We start from the raw sequence: 15,747 nt of genomic DNA on the forward strand, positions 1-15,747 counted from the left end.
GTATTGCTTAGGGCTCCATAGCAGCACAACTTGGGGTGACTGGGCTCAGGGTGCACCCGCTGCCCTACACTCTTCACTGATTGGTGCCCTGTGGTGGGATAAAGAACATGTTTGTGTTTTGGACTCGGTTGCTGGCATAGAGCTTCTAAAACCCTTTTTGGATTTCCCAGTGCTAAGGGTGTCTCTGTCATTCACAAGCCTTTTGTCTTAAACCTAAATTGACATTCTTGAGATAACAACCCAGGGTGGGAACTGACCCCCAAAAGACCAACTGCGATTAGATAGTTTGGCTTTTCCTCAGTCTGTCCTTCCATTTGAGTTATCTCATCCCTAAATGCTGAAACCCCAATAAAATTCTGGACACCGAAGCTCAGTGGAACTCCTTGTTGGTGATCACACCAATGTGCCGGGAGCATGAGATCCCCGTACCCCAAAGGGGCAGAGTATGGCAGGTCTAAGTTTGGGAACCTCACACCCAAGACCTTACCTCACATGTCTCTTCATGAGTTGGTCCCAACGTGCGTCCTCTGTGATACAACCGTGACAAGTGTGGCACTTTCCCGAGCGCCTCCAGTGATTCTAACGAATTAGCAAATCTGTGGGCTCACGAGAGCCCCCAGTATTCAGCCGGTTGGTTAGAAGGAAGGGTACCTGGAGTGACGGCGAGTCTCGCAGACAGCCGGCTTGGCCTGTGAGGCCCACACTGCGGATGGAACAGCAGTCCACCACCTGAGGCTGTGGCCGAACAACCCTGCACCTGCCTGTGCTACTGTCCTTCCTCTGTGGCGTTTCTTTCTTTCTAGATGTTCCTGGTCTCCTTATTGGATCAGAAACTCTTGTCCACCTGGTAAAACTCACCCCAGGTGCCCTGCTCTGAGATTTCTTATGAGAAACCTCAAGTGCATACAACTGGATTAATGCAAGCAGCGCATGCGCGTCATCACTTCAACAGGCACCAGCTTTCTGTTGTCCTCCCCTATCTCCTCCCCACCCCTCAACTAGCAGAGGCTTCGCATCATCTCTGCAGAGGGGCCCCTGAGCCCATGGGGCCCGCAGGATTGATGATGAGGCTGAGGTCAACCCCCCCCCCGCCGCCCCAGAGAGTGCGACTGACCTGGGGCGTAGCTGCCTTGCTTTGGTGACTTGTATGCAGAGGAAAATGAAATGAGAAATGCACTTACTTTAAAGCTGAATTGGCACGACAAGCATATTTACAGAGAGAAGTGCGTGTCACTTGAAATAATAGGAGCAGCAATGTTTAGAAGACAGCAGATGGGAAAGAGCACGCGTCTTCTCCGCCTGTGCTGGGTTTATCTACAGTCCATGTTAGCACAGTTCACCAAATATTTTCCCATGAGCAGTAGGGTGGTCTGGCTCCACACCCACGGGGCAGAGGGGGGCCTTGCTATTATTAGCAAGGAAGTGGCCATATGTCAGGGGGTAGAGCAGGGTGGGAAGGAAGGCGGCTCCAGGGTTCTCTGACTTTCTTATTTCAAAGGTTATTACTCCGCACTTTCTCTCTTCCCCCCTCCACTCTCCCCATTCACTCTTGCCTAACTTGTGGAGTGCTAACTCTGAGTGAAGGGCCAGGGCTACTGGTGGTGGCATCATCTGTGATGATGATAAAGAGGGTAACGCTAAAAATAGGTAACAACACTTACATATGGTTATTATGGGGTAGGCACAGGTGTGAGAGTTTAAGTGTGTCCACCCCATTAATTCTTGTGCCAATTTGGTTTTTATTGGTGCAGAAGAACTGGAGGGTAGCCAGAGGTACAGGCAGGTTAGAAGAGGCCTGATGCACCATGTGGGTCACTTCCCTGGCCTGAGATCTAACTCAGGTCATAGTGGTGATAGCATGGTGACCTCCTCTGATGGCCTCTATGCAACTTTTGGGCAGTTGCTACATTATCCGCTTTGCACATGATGAGACTGAGCAACAGAAGTTAAGTCACTCATCAGTATCACAAAACTACTAGACAAGCGGACAGAAACAAGTCACTTGTCTGCCAGCTTGTGTGGCCTCCTGAGTGCTGATTTCTGAGCATCAGACAGAATAATGCAGTATTCGTGAGTTCATGGTTGATAACAGCCTAGGAGTGAGGTGAGGAGAGAAAAAACTCTTCAAGGAAATGTTAAGTAATCTATGTATAAGGAATGAAAGAATTACCAATTTTCAATTTCCAGTTGAGAAATGGACTCAGGCAGGGACCACAGGAAAGCTGACTCCATTGGTGAAGGTGTTAGGGAATGGGATATTGATATGATTTCAATCTACAATCTACAATGATCTACAATCATTGGTTTTAGACTCAAAGAAACAACCATGAAGGACAATGTAGTTTTCCAAAAGGAATGATAGGGGAAATTTGTATGTGAATTAGGTATTAGGTGAAATTATAAACTTATTTTCTTATACCTCCTATGATTATAGGAGAATGTCATTATTAGCAGATGCAGGATGATATGCTTTTTTTTTTTTAAAGATTTATTTATTTATTCATACAGAACTGGGGTACAAGCCAGAGATGCGGAGGGTGAGAGGATTCACCAGAGACAGAGTGGGGAGCAGAACAGGCAAATCAACGAAGCACACTGCTGAGGGGAGCAGCGGGCGGGTCAGGAGAGGTCTGCCACGCCATGTGGTCACCTCCGGGGCAGGCGGGATCGAACTCATTCGGAAGTGGCTTTGACTTCTTAGTGATGTGCTTTAACCCTCTGCGCCACCAGGGAGGGCCGATATGCTTGTTTTTAAGAGGTTTATTTACATATCCCAGAGAAAATGTATAAAACAATAGTAATTTAAGCTTATGAAGGGCTTGTGAGTTCCCTGTACTGTTCCTCAATTTTTCAGTAGTCAACATTTTTCAATGGTCATGCTAGGGAACAGTGAAATTGGAACTAAAGAATGACCCTTTGGGTTTCCGGGAGTTGAGAGGAGATGTGTCCTAGCAGTTTACCTGGGAGTGGGTAGGTATTTTTCAGAATGCAGCTCCCCCTTATTCTACTTTATCCACAAGCTGTTGGTGACTTGTGAAGGACTCTAGAGGTTCCTGGTATTGAGTCTTTTGAGGACCCCCCATTATGAAAACTAATTTGCTTCTCAGTTCCCTAAAGGGTTAGGAGTCTGTTTCCTGGGATCTACTTCTTACCTACTTGCTTTCTTGCTTGCAAAACTTCGTTATTTTTGTCTCCATGATCATTCCTTCTTGTTTGCTGACTTGTTTAAGTTTTTTAATTAAAAAAAATATTTTTCAAGCTCTTTTGGTGTTACAGCAAAATTGTGAAGAAGGTGCAGAAATATCTCATATGCAACCTGTCCCCCTCCATGCACAGCCACTCCCCACCCCCCACAACCAGAGAGGTCCATTTGTTACAACCGGTAAATCTACATGGCCACATTAATCCTGGAGTACATGTTTACAACAGGGCTCACTTTGGGTGTTGAACCTTTATTTTAAAATCCTTTTACTGCTATTTCAATGGGAGTTGGGGATGGAAAGTAAACATGGGTATAAAACTCACCCTCTATCCCAGAAGGCACTTCCTTTTCTCTTTCTCCCTTTTTACCCCTGGCCCGACTGCAGCTTCATTTGCTCGGCCAAGCCTTGTCTTTGTAGGGGACTGGGAGGCTCAGGGAGGTGCTAACAGGTCCCTTGGTTTCCTTTGGAGCCTAGGAACTAGGCTTCCCCAATCGCCCAGTCAGAGTGAGCCCTACCTCACCCCTGGGGACAACCCGTGTCCCTGCTGTTCTCCTCTTGTGGCTCAGAGTGTGGCTTTCTCCCTCTCCGAGCCTACATCATGGTTCCTTTATCCCTCTTGAGGGGATGAGTTTGTGAGTAATGTTTCTGTTTGGAAGCTAATTGGCACCAGACAAGAGAGAGATACCAAGCCCAAGTTGGGGCGAAGCTTGTTGCCTCTTTGGGGAGACTCTAGTCTGCTGTGGGCTGCAAAGGCATCCCCCTTTTGAAGTGGGCTTTCTGCTCCGGGAAGAGTTTAATGACGCCATGCCACAGGCTGTGTGGGAGACCGCAGAACCTGCTGGCCTCCCTTCTGAAGTGTGCTGCCCCTGGCTCTTCACAAGGAGCCCAGATGTGCAGGGCTCCCGCTGGCACTTTGGAGGCCTCAGAGAAGCGTGTTCTCCGCTCTGGGTTAGGAGGGCACTGGCCTTTCCAGAAGCTGCTGCCTGGTGCTCGCTGACCCACTCCCAGGTGGGCACATTGTCTCTGCGGCCAGAAGCTGATGGGGCTTTGTGATCTGCAGAGTGAAACCTCCCTTCCTGCTGTCTGCGCTTGATTTGTCTGGCTTGGGCACCTTTGTTCTGTGACCCTTGCAGGCAGAATGGAGGGGTCCCCGCGATGTGGTCTTTCCATTTATAGCCCCCCACTTAATTGTTTCTTCCCCAGCTTGGTTCTGAGTCCCCGCTGAGCCCCCACTTTTTTTTTCTGCAAACCTCTTATATTGTCTCTTAGGGGCTCCTTCTGTAAGGGGTGTGAGTCACTGTCTTCTGGAGCTTCACTTTCACCCAAGGACTCTTCCCCATGGATCCAGCCTGTCCATAGCTCAGATGGAGAAGCCGCTTTCTTAGACTCAGCCCTCTCACCACCGAGCATCATTTCATTCACTGGCTCCACCATGATAAAGTCCAATGCAGCCGCTGCTGGGTGTTCAGGAAACATGGCTTTCTGTGTGCATTCCCGTCAGGCCACCGCCCAGCTCACAGCCCCGACTCTGACTCACACCACGAGCCTGAGGATCCTGGCTGGGTCTGCTCTCCTCTCATCTCATGCTGTCACCCCACTCCTCACTCAGCGCGTATCTCTTGGCTTCTGCTGTGTGGCAAGTATTCTTCTAGATCAGTGCTGACACAGACACCCAGGAGGTGAACCCATATTTTAAATGTTCTGGTGGCCACATTGGGAAAAAAAGGTTACAAAGTTAATGCTAATGGTTTATTTTATTTAGCCCATAGGTATGAAATATGCAACCAACACATCGAATTCATGCAATATTTCACATCCTTCTTGTTGTTCAAGGTGTTTGCAATTGGTGTATCTGCTAAAATGAGGGCAGTTTCAGCGTTTCAGTGAGGACTGAGGGCGCTTCTGGTTCTCAGCGCCCAGTGTGGGGGTGACCACCGTAGTTGGTGCTGCCCTGGCTGATGGGGCCCTGGGAGAGCCCACAAGAGAACCCCTTTCTTCAGAGCGTTCAGAGTTTACATTCCAGCTGGAGAAGGCTCCAGTAAACAAGCCAGTGTGGCCTGACGTCCTGGTGGGCAAGCTCTCGCTCTCCCTCACACTCTGGGTGTCGGCCCCTCTGGGGAAGCCGCTACACCCGGAGGTGGAAGGATCGTCTCACTTGCCCTTTACCGTGGTAGGCGATGTCCACGTGCCCCCTGAACTGGGTATGTGTGGCAGAGGGGACTTTGCACGTGTGGTTACGACGAAGGGCCTGGAGATGGGGGAGGTTACCCTGATTACCTAGGCGGGTCTGGGCATATGAACCCTCAGAAGCAGAGCATCCTGGTTGGCAAAACCACAAGGACATGGTCTCTGTCGCTCGCTTTCAAGAGGGAGGGAGAATAACCTGAGCCAGGGGTGTAGCAAACTGTAGAATCTGGAAAAGGGAAGGAAACAAATTTCCTCACAGAGCTGCCAGGAATCGTCAGGTAATTGAAGCCGCTCCATTTTGTGACACCTTTTTACAGTAGCAATAGAAAGCGAACATCCTAGCTATGGGATTAAGTGATGAATAATTCACCTTTCTGAGCTTCAGAAATTACTTATATCTACCCCATGGGATTTCTCAGTGACTAAAAATGAGGCAAGCGCTCCAGGCACGTCGCCCAGTGTCTGGCCCGTTGTCATTGTGCACTCCCTGTCACCGACGCCGCGTGGGTTGCTGTGACTTCTCCGGGTGGTTGGTCAGGAACCGCGCTCCGTTTGTGTTTGTTGAATGAGCACCGGCTTCTGCCACTGCCTTCCATGATGGTCTCGACTTTATTGAAATGGTTGCCTCCCTTGTTTCCCAGAGTGTGGAACCCAAGGGGATTCCAACGGTGAGCACTGAAACATGCTTTCTTTGACTAGCTATGCATTTTATGTGCACGGGGAAAATAGAGCTGAAACATCAAATCCATCTTCCCATATAAAGGACAACAAAGTGAACCCATTTTAAAAAAGCGTCGTATAAAGACTGGGGCCCCTGGTGAGGATACCAGTCCTTGTGGTGATGTAGATGAGTGGCTGAAACCCTGTTTTATCAGCTGCCTTGTTCTTGAGTCAGAGGGACTGAGGCTCAGGGAAGGAGAGTGAGAGGTGGACTATGGCTAAGATAAAGCTGCATCTACTCAGTGACTCCCTGCCCAGTTACTCATACACTGAACCGTTTGAATTTGTCTTTGAAAGCCAGTGCTCAGTGTACTTTTGTACATGGAAAGCTTGTCAAGGGAATCTCCCTCATTATTATTATTATTTTTTTTATGTGTGCATACAAAACTGAGGTACAGGCCAGAGGTGTGTGCGTGTGTGTGGGGTGGTGGTGAGAGGATTCACCAGACGAATTTACTGAAATGCACTGCTGAGGGGAGCAGAGGGCGGGTCACGAGAGGTCTGCTGCGCCATGTGGGTAGCTCCCTGGCCGGGGATCAAACTCGTGCTGCAGTGGCTGTGGACAGCTTCCTAGTGCTTGCTTTAACCCTTTGCACCACCAGGGAGGGCCCTCCCTCATTATTTTGTAATTAAGGGACATCCTTAGGCTCACTTATCTGGTCCCAGGCAAGGATGAGGAAGCACAATATAGGACGTTCGTATGAGTTTGAACTCTTTCTGTTTGCTAAAATCTAAACTCTGATTGGAGAACTTCTACAGAAGAGATTTATGGACTCATGGAAGAAGAGGCAGGGCAGGGCAACCACACCACAGGAAAGGTAAAGATACATCTGTACTTGGGTCCTCCCTGGTGGCACAAGGGCTTAACGCACACACTATGAAGCTCTTCACAGATGCTTCAGCATGTGTTCGATCCCCGACCAGGGACCTGACCCATAGGGCTTGACAGACCTCTTCCAACCCACCCGCTGCTCCCCTCAGCAGTGTGTTTCATTACATCTGCCTGTTCTGCTCCCCACTTTGTCTCTGGTGAATCCTCTCACTCTCCACACCTTTGGCCTGTACCCCAGTTCTATATGCATAAATAAATAAATCTCTAAAAAAATGATACATCTGTACTTTAGGCTCTGACCACACCAGGGGCTCTGTTCCTCCTTCACCTCCACTTTCCCCTGAGAATGGGTTTCCACTGCTCCTGACTTTCATGTCTTAGTCTTACATCTTCTGCTGCTGTGTTTTAGGAAAAGTCTGAGTCTGATTTCCAGTTCCAAAGTGAAAAGTCCCAGAGAAGGATTCTGATTGGTTGGATTTGATTGACTGTTGAATTATGGACCAGTCAGATTGGTCAAGCTTGAGTTTAGTGTCTAACCCTGGACCAATCATGTTGGTTGGCTTGGGTTGCATGTCCAACCTTGAACCAATCAGATTGGTGCAACTTGGGTTGAGCATTCAACCAATTAGCTGTGTTCTGTAGAATAAGGGAGCAAGGCCAAGGAAGAAAATGGCTATCTTCTCTCACGTGAGAAGATGTTTCTGTATAAAGAAGTTGGTGGTGGGACTGGGTGGCTACCTCTGGATCAGTTTGTGAACTTGCTAAGTTTGTTCGCACCGCTCAAACCTCTGCTTCTCCACCTACTAAACTTTTTACCTCAGGGATATTTCTAATTCCTCTAAACCTTAGCCCTCCACCTATAAAAGTGGAAATTTCGATACTTATTTTGTAAGATGTTACAAGGCTTGTGGGAAATAGCAGGTGAGAATATCTAGTGTACAGTAGGGGATCAAGAAATTTTTACTTCCTCTTTTCCCAAGTGGCCAATTTCTCTCCTGGATTTTGCTTAGGAAGCAGATTTCTCAGCTCGTGATTGAAATCCGTCTCTTATTATTTCTTCCTGTTGATTGGAAAGAGGCAAAACTAGTTCCCTGCTATAATTACTTCTAAGACTGGTTTTAAAACATACTGGGTTAATGATAATTGGAGAACACCTAGGACATCAAAAAAATATGTAGGTCACACTAATAGTGACTGCTGGAGTTCCTGAAATAAACATGATGGAAGCCGTCTAGGGAGATGAGCATTATCGGAATGCTGGAAGGCATGGGGAGGACAGGGTGAAGGGAGGGGCCCACTTCTTCTGGGGACACGAACTGGGGGGCGGGGCAGCATCTGACCATGGGCCAGCAGCATGGAGCATCTCATATGTCAGACTCAGAAGGGTCTGGGGTCTGCTCTCTATCAGGGAATCTGGGTGACTTGGGTGCTGAGATGTTTATTCAAAAGGTTGCCCCCGGGTCAACTTAACAAGCTTCTGAAAAGTTGTCCAGCTGGGCAATCGGGTTATACAGAAAGACCTTTCACAGCTGAAGAAAGGCATCTCTCCGGGGATGAGGAGAGTCTGGGTCACACAGACATTCTACTGCTCGGGACACAAACCAGATCCCATCCTAAGAGCAGGCTCTGGAAAGGCAAAGGGCAGGTGGGGGTGGGGGTGCAATAGAAGAGAGATCATGAAGGAGCAGGGCAGGAGGGGGAAACATTAAGGAGAGGCCCAGCTCGTCACCTGACCACCCAGCCCTCTGGCCCTCCACCTGCCAGGCATCCAGGGGCCTTGCTGCCTCTACAACTCAGTTCTTCTCTCGGGCAGGCAGAGAGTTAATTAGATAGCACCAGGGAAATGGAAGTGAATTAGACAAGGCCATCCAGCTCACCACACCCTGTGTTTTTCCCACTGCCCGAGGGGTGTGGGGGACGCTGGGGGAGATGGGGGAGAGGGATGTTCGTCTTGTACACAGAGAAATAAGAAAACAGAGAGAGTGTTTAGAATACAGAGCACATACTAGAAAGCCCGATCTATCAACTCAGTTACCCCTGCTTTTTTTTTTTCCCTGAGCTTTATTCTACAAATAGCGTCTTGGTTCCTCTGGGGAAATTTGCCAGTTTCAGCTTGAATTGGGGTGTTCAGAGCAATTATTATCCCAGAAGTGCTGCTTCCCTGTTACTTCCTTACCCTTCAAGAGCTATTGCGTCCTCACCTGCTGGAAAAGGCCAAGGCCCAGCCGGCCCGACTCTGACTCACCATTTGTGAGAGTTGGCAGGGCTCACTGGGCTTCTAGTCCTGGTGCCGTCTCTGAGATGGCCACTGCCTCTCTTCTCTTGGCTGGGCTCTAGAATGTCTCAGTTCCTGCCCCCAACATTCTGAGGCCTCACATTCCTCCCTTGGCATCTCTGTGTGCCTTGGCCTCTGTGTGAGCATCTTTGGAGCGGCACTATCCACTCTGTTATCCCAGAGAGGGAATTTTACATGGTAGTTAAGTCCGCAAATATTTGATGGGACTTGCATCATGGCCACTTCCATTAAAACGGTCCTGCTTGGGCCCTTCCTGGTGGTAGAGCAGGTTGGAGCACTGCACTGTAAAGCTAAGCCGATCTGTGGTGGCTGCTTCAGTGCAAGTTCGATCCCCGCCCGGGAGCTGACCCACATGGCACAGCAGACCTCTCCTGACTCGCCTGCTGCTCCCCTCAGCAGTGTGCTCCCCACTTTGTCTCTGGTGAATCCTCTCGCCACCCTGGCACCTCTGGCCTATACCCTATTTCTGTATGCATAAATAAATAAAGTCTTTAAAAAAAAAAAAAGTCCTGCTTGAAAGACCCAGGAGTCAGAGGATACCAAATCTGGGTGAGAACAGAAGGGAAACCTATATGGCCCTTCCAAATGTGTAAGGATGCCAAACTGCATGAGCCTGGGCCCATGACAAACACAGGAACCCACCAATACCAGCTTGCTGATGTTCTGCAAAGGGCACCATAGAAATGCAGCCCTGTGGAGGACGGGCTGGAGACTCTTTCCAGGGAGCATAAAGCCACGAGCAGTAACAAGATGGTTATCTGCTTGAGGGAAGATGTGAGGGCTTGCAGCTGGGTGTGACCCTCATCGTAGGCAGTAGGTGCTGCTGAAATTTGGGGTGCAAACCAGGAGTAGCACTTAAGAGCTAAGTTCTTCCAGGCCTTGAATGTTACACCAAGGACCTTCAGTTCTACCTGAAAGAAAGATCGTGGGAGGGCTTTAGGAGGGGAGGGAGAGGGTGCCTTAGTTTGGGCCTCTGTGGAAGCAGACAAGTACTTGGGTGCTGAGGTGTTTATTTGAAAGGCTGACCCCAGGAAATCAAAGGGGCATAACAAGGTGATACGGAAAAACAGCGTAAACTGTGTTATTGAGCTGATCATACCCCGGATGACCCCAGCCTAGCTGGGGTCCCTTGCTGAACAGGTCCCAGAACGGTCCCTCTGGAGAATGGGAGCTGGGGAGGGACGTCTCCTCCAAGCCCCACCTTCATGGACTGGAGACTGCCGTTGTACTTTTGGGGAACAATGTCTGTCTGCTCTTCAAGCCCTGGCCTCCTTCAGAGCATGGCACACGTGTGGGCCTGCAGAGCAGGTTACACCATGTCTGACCTTCTTCCATGGGAACCTCTCCCTTCTGTGGTGACATTTCTAGAGTCAGATGCTGTTGTGGACTCTCATGGGCTCCCTGGCCTTTGCGACAGCAGACCGATTTCAGAGGTAGGAGAACAGAGCAGCGATTCGGCGTGCACCTGAGATGGCTGGACGTGTCTTCCCGGTGGCTTCCCTGACTCAGGTGGGCCTTGGGCATGTGAACCACTACTGCTCACAGGGTTACACTTGCTTTTGAGAAGGTCACCTTGGTCTTAGTAAAGGTTTGGACCGGAGAGACAAGATTAGCAGCGTGGACATGTTGCAGGGGCTCAACGATCTGGTAGGCAGCTCCAATCCACGTGAGTGGGACAGTGTCAAGTGTGTCACTGTGACACTGGGAGTCACTGTGCCCACGAGGAAGGTTGAGGGTGGGAAGGAAACGCCATTTAGGTCTATTCGACATTACGGACTAGTCTTCTCTCAATGCATGGATTCCTGAGACTTCATCCTTAGGGGTACTCAGGGGCATGATCAGTAGGTTCACCTCACAGGGAAATTGATGTTTGGGTCATTCTCCTTTCTAGAAGCTCCAGGCGGCAGGCACATATTTACTGGCTTAGACCAACTCTCAGCTCTCGAGTAGAAACTTCTCTGTTATTGCAGTAGTTCAATTCAGGCACTCACCTTGTTGGGGAGAAATTAAAGATTAAATCAGAGCTTTCAAATATCCTGTGGGGTATATTGCTATAAATGTAGAGCATCCATATCAGATGCCTTTGGTTTGGAGAAAGAAAGGTTATGTTATTTTTTTTTTCTTGTGGAAAAATAACATTTAGACCCAATAAAGCTTTATCCTTTGCATTTCCAATGTCTGCCACACAATTGAGGCAGTCCTTTTCTTTCTTTTACATTTTCCACCTGCTGCTTGGAGAAATAGCTCTTCATTGCTTTGAAAAATATTTTCCCCTAGACCTTAGGGCAAAGAAATCTCTTGCCACTCCCTGGCTGTACAAACATGGGCAAACACAGGGCTGAATGGGGTCATCAGAGCACTGACTGCATTTTCTGCTTTTCACTGGCAGTGCAGGGGTCACGGCCGTGGACTTGACCTTTGCAGGAACTGACTGGAGTCTAATCCTACTTCCAGCAACTGGGTGGGACACACGTCTACAATTACAGTTCTGTCCCTGAGTTGATGCTGCCTGTGAATACGTCTTCTTCACTTCAAGCCTTGCTCTCACTGGCTCCGTCAGAGCCCTCACACTATGGACTTGCCTGGGGAATTGCCATTGAGCCCTGACCCAAGCCTGCCCTCCCTCTGCTGCCTCTCTCTCTGTGCTGGTCATTTTAGAGTCCAGTGAATCTTATGCTTCTTTTCTGCATGGACAATCTGTTTAATCTTCCCAGAGTAACAAATTTTAACACTTTAGTCTATGTTCAAGGAATAGAGCCATCAAGGAAGGCTTTTCAGAATTATTTTTCTGGTGTCTGTAATTTGCATGTAGTAGGTACTCAATAAGCCTTTGTTGAATGAAGGATTGAATGGGATAAAGCAAGGTTGGTAGGTGTTGGGCAGGAAGACACTACATTAATGGTGATTAGGACAGTTACTTAGTTCGTGGGCCACAATGCACAGGGAAATGAATGGTTCTTTGTTCAAAAAGTAAGAAATAGAATAATGCATCAGCCACTTTGAAGCTCTTTGTACAGGTCAACGTTCATGCAGCTGGTTCTGATCCAATGGTGATTATCTCTGAGCACTGGGATGATGGGGTAAATGCATTCCTTCCTGTGAAATTTCTCTATATGGAATGCAAATACATTAGTAATCAGGCAAAAAAAAATTGTTATTCTATAACAAGACTATAGAGTAAGAGCACTTGTATATACCCTGGATCATGAGTCAGGAGATCTGGACTTTAATCTTGATTTCCTTGCCAAAGCACTCAATGAGTCTTTCTCATTTTAATTCTCCATTTCCTTATGGTGCTGTTACCCGGATGGCAAGGAAGTGGCCCTATTACTGTGCGACCCCCAATGTGAATGGGGTTGCCTGGCTGTGAGTCCATACCCTCCACTTAAAAGGGACTTATAGTAAGATTTAACTGCAGGCACACGCAGAAAGGTTACTAATGGATTTTATTTATGAGGAAAAAGGAATTGAATAACTCAGGGGGGGGGAGGGAGAGAGATTGAAATTTGTTAATGCGTCCTACCAGTCCTGCTGACCTGGAACCCCAATAGCACACTGAGAGCTGGTGAAAAACCAAGAGTTCAGCCACAAGCTATGAGGCTAAGAGGCCCCAAACCCCAAAATGTCTGGTCTTATAGCCAGAGACAAAATGTCTGCTTAACTCCACTCTCGGGTCTTACCTATCACCCCTTTGATGATGCTGGGATTTGTAGTTCTGGCATCTGGAGTGGGGGTGGAGTCAACAAAACCTGTATCTGTAGAGTTTGTTCAGGACATCTTTCCCCCCTAACAGTCCCAGTCTTCCTGTGCTCTTACTCTTGCTGATAAGATTGTCACCATGAAAGTCTATGTGGACAGCTTCTTGGGCACAGGGTCAGAGAGCTGTGAGAGGGTGAGTCTGTGAGAGGGCAGTGTCCTCTTCACTTAGAAGTGATCCTGTGCAGGCTGCCAGGAGCCCTGGCGATCCTGCTCACCAGAAACTGCTGGTCTCTGCAGCTCCAAGTCAGCCAGGTGGAAGGTGCTGAGCCCAGCCAGCCTCCATGGACTGTCCTTCCAACCCCACGTGGAGGCCCAGGCAGGTGGGGGAGGGGCATTGTGACACGTGGTACCTGTTTCCCTAGAGCAGCTGCATGAAGACTACAAATATTTGGGCCGATTGTACTCGCTCACACGCGGCAGTGAGTCATCTCGTGATGAGAGGCCTGAACTACGCTGGGATGAAATTAACGTCAATTGAAACAGAAAATGGATTCTAGCTGGTACCACCATGAGCTTCCGAAGACAGGCCCAGAGGCGCCAGAGCCGCCTGCAGCTATTCTTAGTGACACAAACGCCTCTACCGACTGTGGTTGCTTTTTCTATTTTTATTTTCTTAAAAAACTCTTCAGCGCCCCCATTGGAGTCAATATCATCAGATCTTGACTTGGGACCCTTTTCAGCTCGTCTGATGGCTCCAGGAAAAACAAGGCAAAGGAAACCAGCACAAGCTTCGCCATGTGGCCGGGAGGAAAAAATGAGAATCTGGCTTTTCTGTTGTTCGTTCTCCCAAGCTGCCCAACGGTCGTGTGTTGTGCTGTGAGCCTGGTACCTGTGCCTGGAAAATTGAGGAGACCGAGCCACAGCTGGGACCTCCAGGCCTTGCTCATCACAGATGAAGAGGAGGCAGAGGTGGAAGTGGTTCCTGCCCCCATGCTGGCACCATGGGCTGGGATGAACCAGGCGTGCAGATTCGAGCCATATTAAAAAATTTAAAATTCTAAAAAGAAAAAATGAGGAACTGTATCCGGCAAAAACAAAACATTTGAGGATTGCATTTCCCCTACCTAGACAAAGTGGTATGGTTAATATGCAATAATATGTGGCCATCATACATGCTGTAAGACGTTACCGAGCACTGTCTCTTGGGGGGGATGATACAATTGTGTACCTGTAACCAGTGTGCCCGCCTTCCCTTTCACTTCTGCCTCTCTCCTCTTTCAGCTACTCATTTCCTTATTGGCTTTTGAACTTCAAAACCACAGACCCTGCAGGAGACAGAGGGAACTCCGGCCTAGAGATAGATTAGGGGATACCTGGAGAGTCAGAACCAGCCTTCCTATTCTAGAATCAGAACAGGATCCCTTAGGCTGAGGGGGGGCAGACAAAGGGGGCACTATGAGCTCTGGCACTTAACTTGCCTGAACTTTAGCTTTCTCAGCCATGAAAGGAGGATGGTGCCAGGCACTCAGGAGGGATGGGACCTCATTGCCTTATAAACAGATAAAGCTCCTAGCTCCAGGCCAGCTGAAGAGAGGGCATCGAGAGGCTCAGGCTGGATGCCAGCCTCTCCCTGCCTGAGAGCAAAATTGAACTCTGCTCATTCAGACTCCATCATTCATCTTCAGGCCCTGGCCCGACTGGGCTGACTTGCCTTAAGAAATGAAGAGGTTCAGAGCCTGAAGTTTTTGGAGCCCACAATATACCCCCCCCCCCAACTCCTGCAATATGTCCTGGAAATGTAAAACCCCAACCTCTAAAGAGAGGGCAGTGCCATCTCGACCAGTCCTGTGTGGTGCTGGGGAATAACTGGGCTGGGTCACACCTGCATCTGACACAAGAAGGCCAGTGTGGCAGCTCACGGCTGTGACCTCTGTGGGACTCAGTTTCTTTATCAGTGGGCGCATGGCCACGCTCGCTCATGCTCACCACTCAGGACAGTGAGGGGACATGCGTCACCTCCGCTGGGTGCTGAGGGGACGCCAGGCACATGGGAGTGTCTGAGACGCTGGCTGGCACCGTTTTCTAGCTTTGTGGCCACCCCTCTTTTGGACTTGGTTAGATTTGCCAATGAGGCTCTCCAGGGGCCCAGGTAAAGCCTCCCCGCTGGCCTCCCCAGGGAGGAGGATTTCTGTGAGGATGCCTGGGCCTGGGGTGGGGGGCTGTCCTCACGAGGGGACCCCTGTGGACTCCATGACTTCTCCTACCCCTCTATGCCCTCTGGCTTGCTTCCTTCCCTTCTGCCTCCCCCACTCCTGCTGCTTCGTCCTCGGTTCCCCCAAGCCTCTAAACAGCCATTACAGCACCTTGGAGAGCTCCTGGAGGTGGTTTCAGGGATGAGTTCACCTATGAGTTGCGTTCAGGCGATTCCAGGAAGTATCAGAAAGCCGGGTGAGGGCGTGAGGGGGAGACCGGCCAGGCAGCAGACAGAGGCTGTAGCATCCAGCAAATTACCACGATAGGCACCTCAGGCCTCAGGGTCAAACATCGGCCTCAAACACGGTCAAAGGGTGAGAGAGCTGGGGTGTTCCTCTACCACGGTCGGACGCTTGTCAGTTTTCCAGACTGCTGGTGGGGTGTTAACTCTTCAGTGAACTTGCACCTTCTTCTCTGAGCATGCTCCTATAGCCAGAGCTGCATGTGTCTGCAGAACACAGCCTTTAGCCCACAGAAGTGGGGGCTGTGCAGGGCCACGGAGTGGGGGGGCACTGCATTGCTCTAACATGCACTATAACTGGCACCTTCTCTCTCTC

This window comes from Condylura cristata, unplaced genomic scaffold, assembly GCF_000260355.1.
Source record: "Condylura cristata isolate star-nosed mole 26May11 unplaced genomic scaffold, ConCri1.0 scaffold00028, whole genome shotgun sequence".
Taxonomy (NCBI): Eukaryota; Metazoa; Chordata; class Mammalia; order Eulipotyphla; family Talpidae; genus Condylura; species Condylura cristata.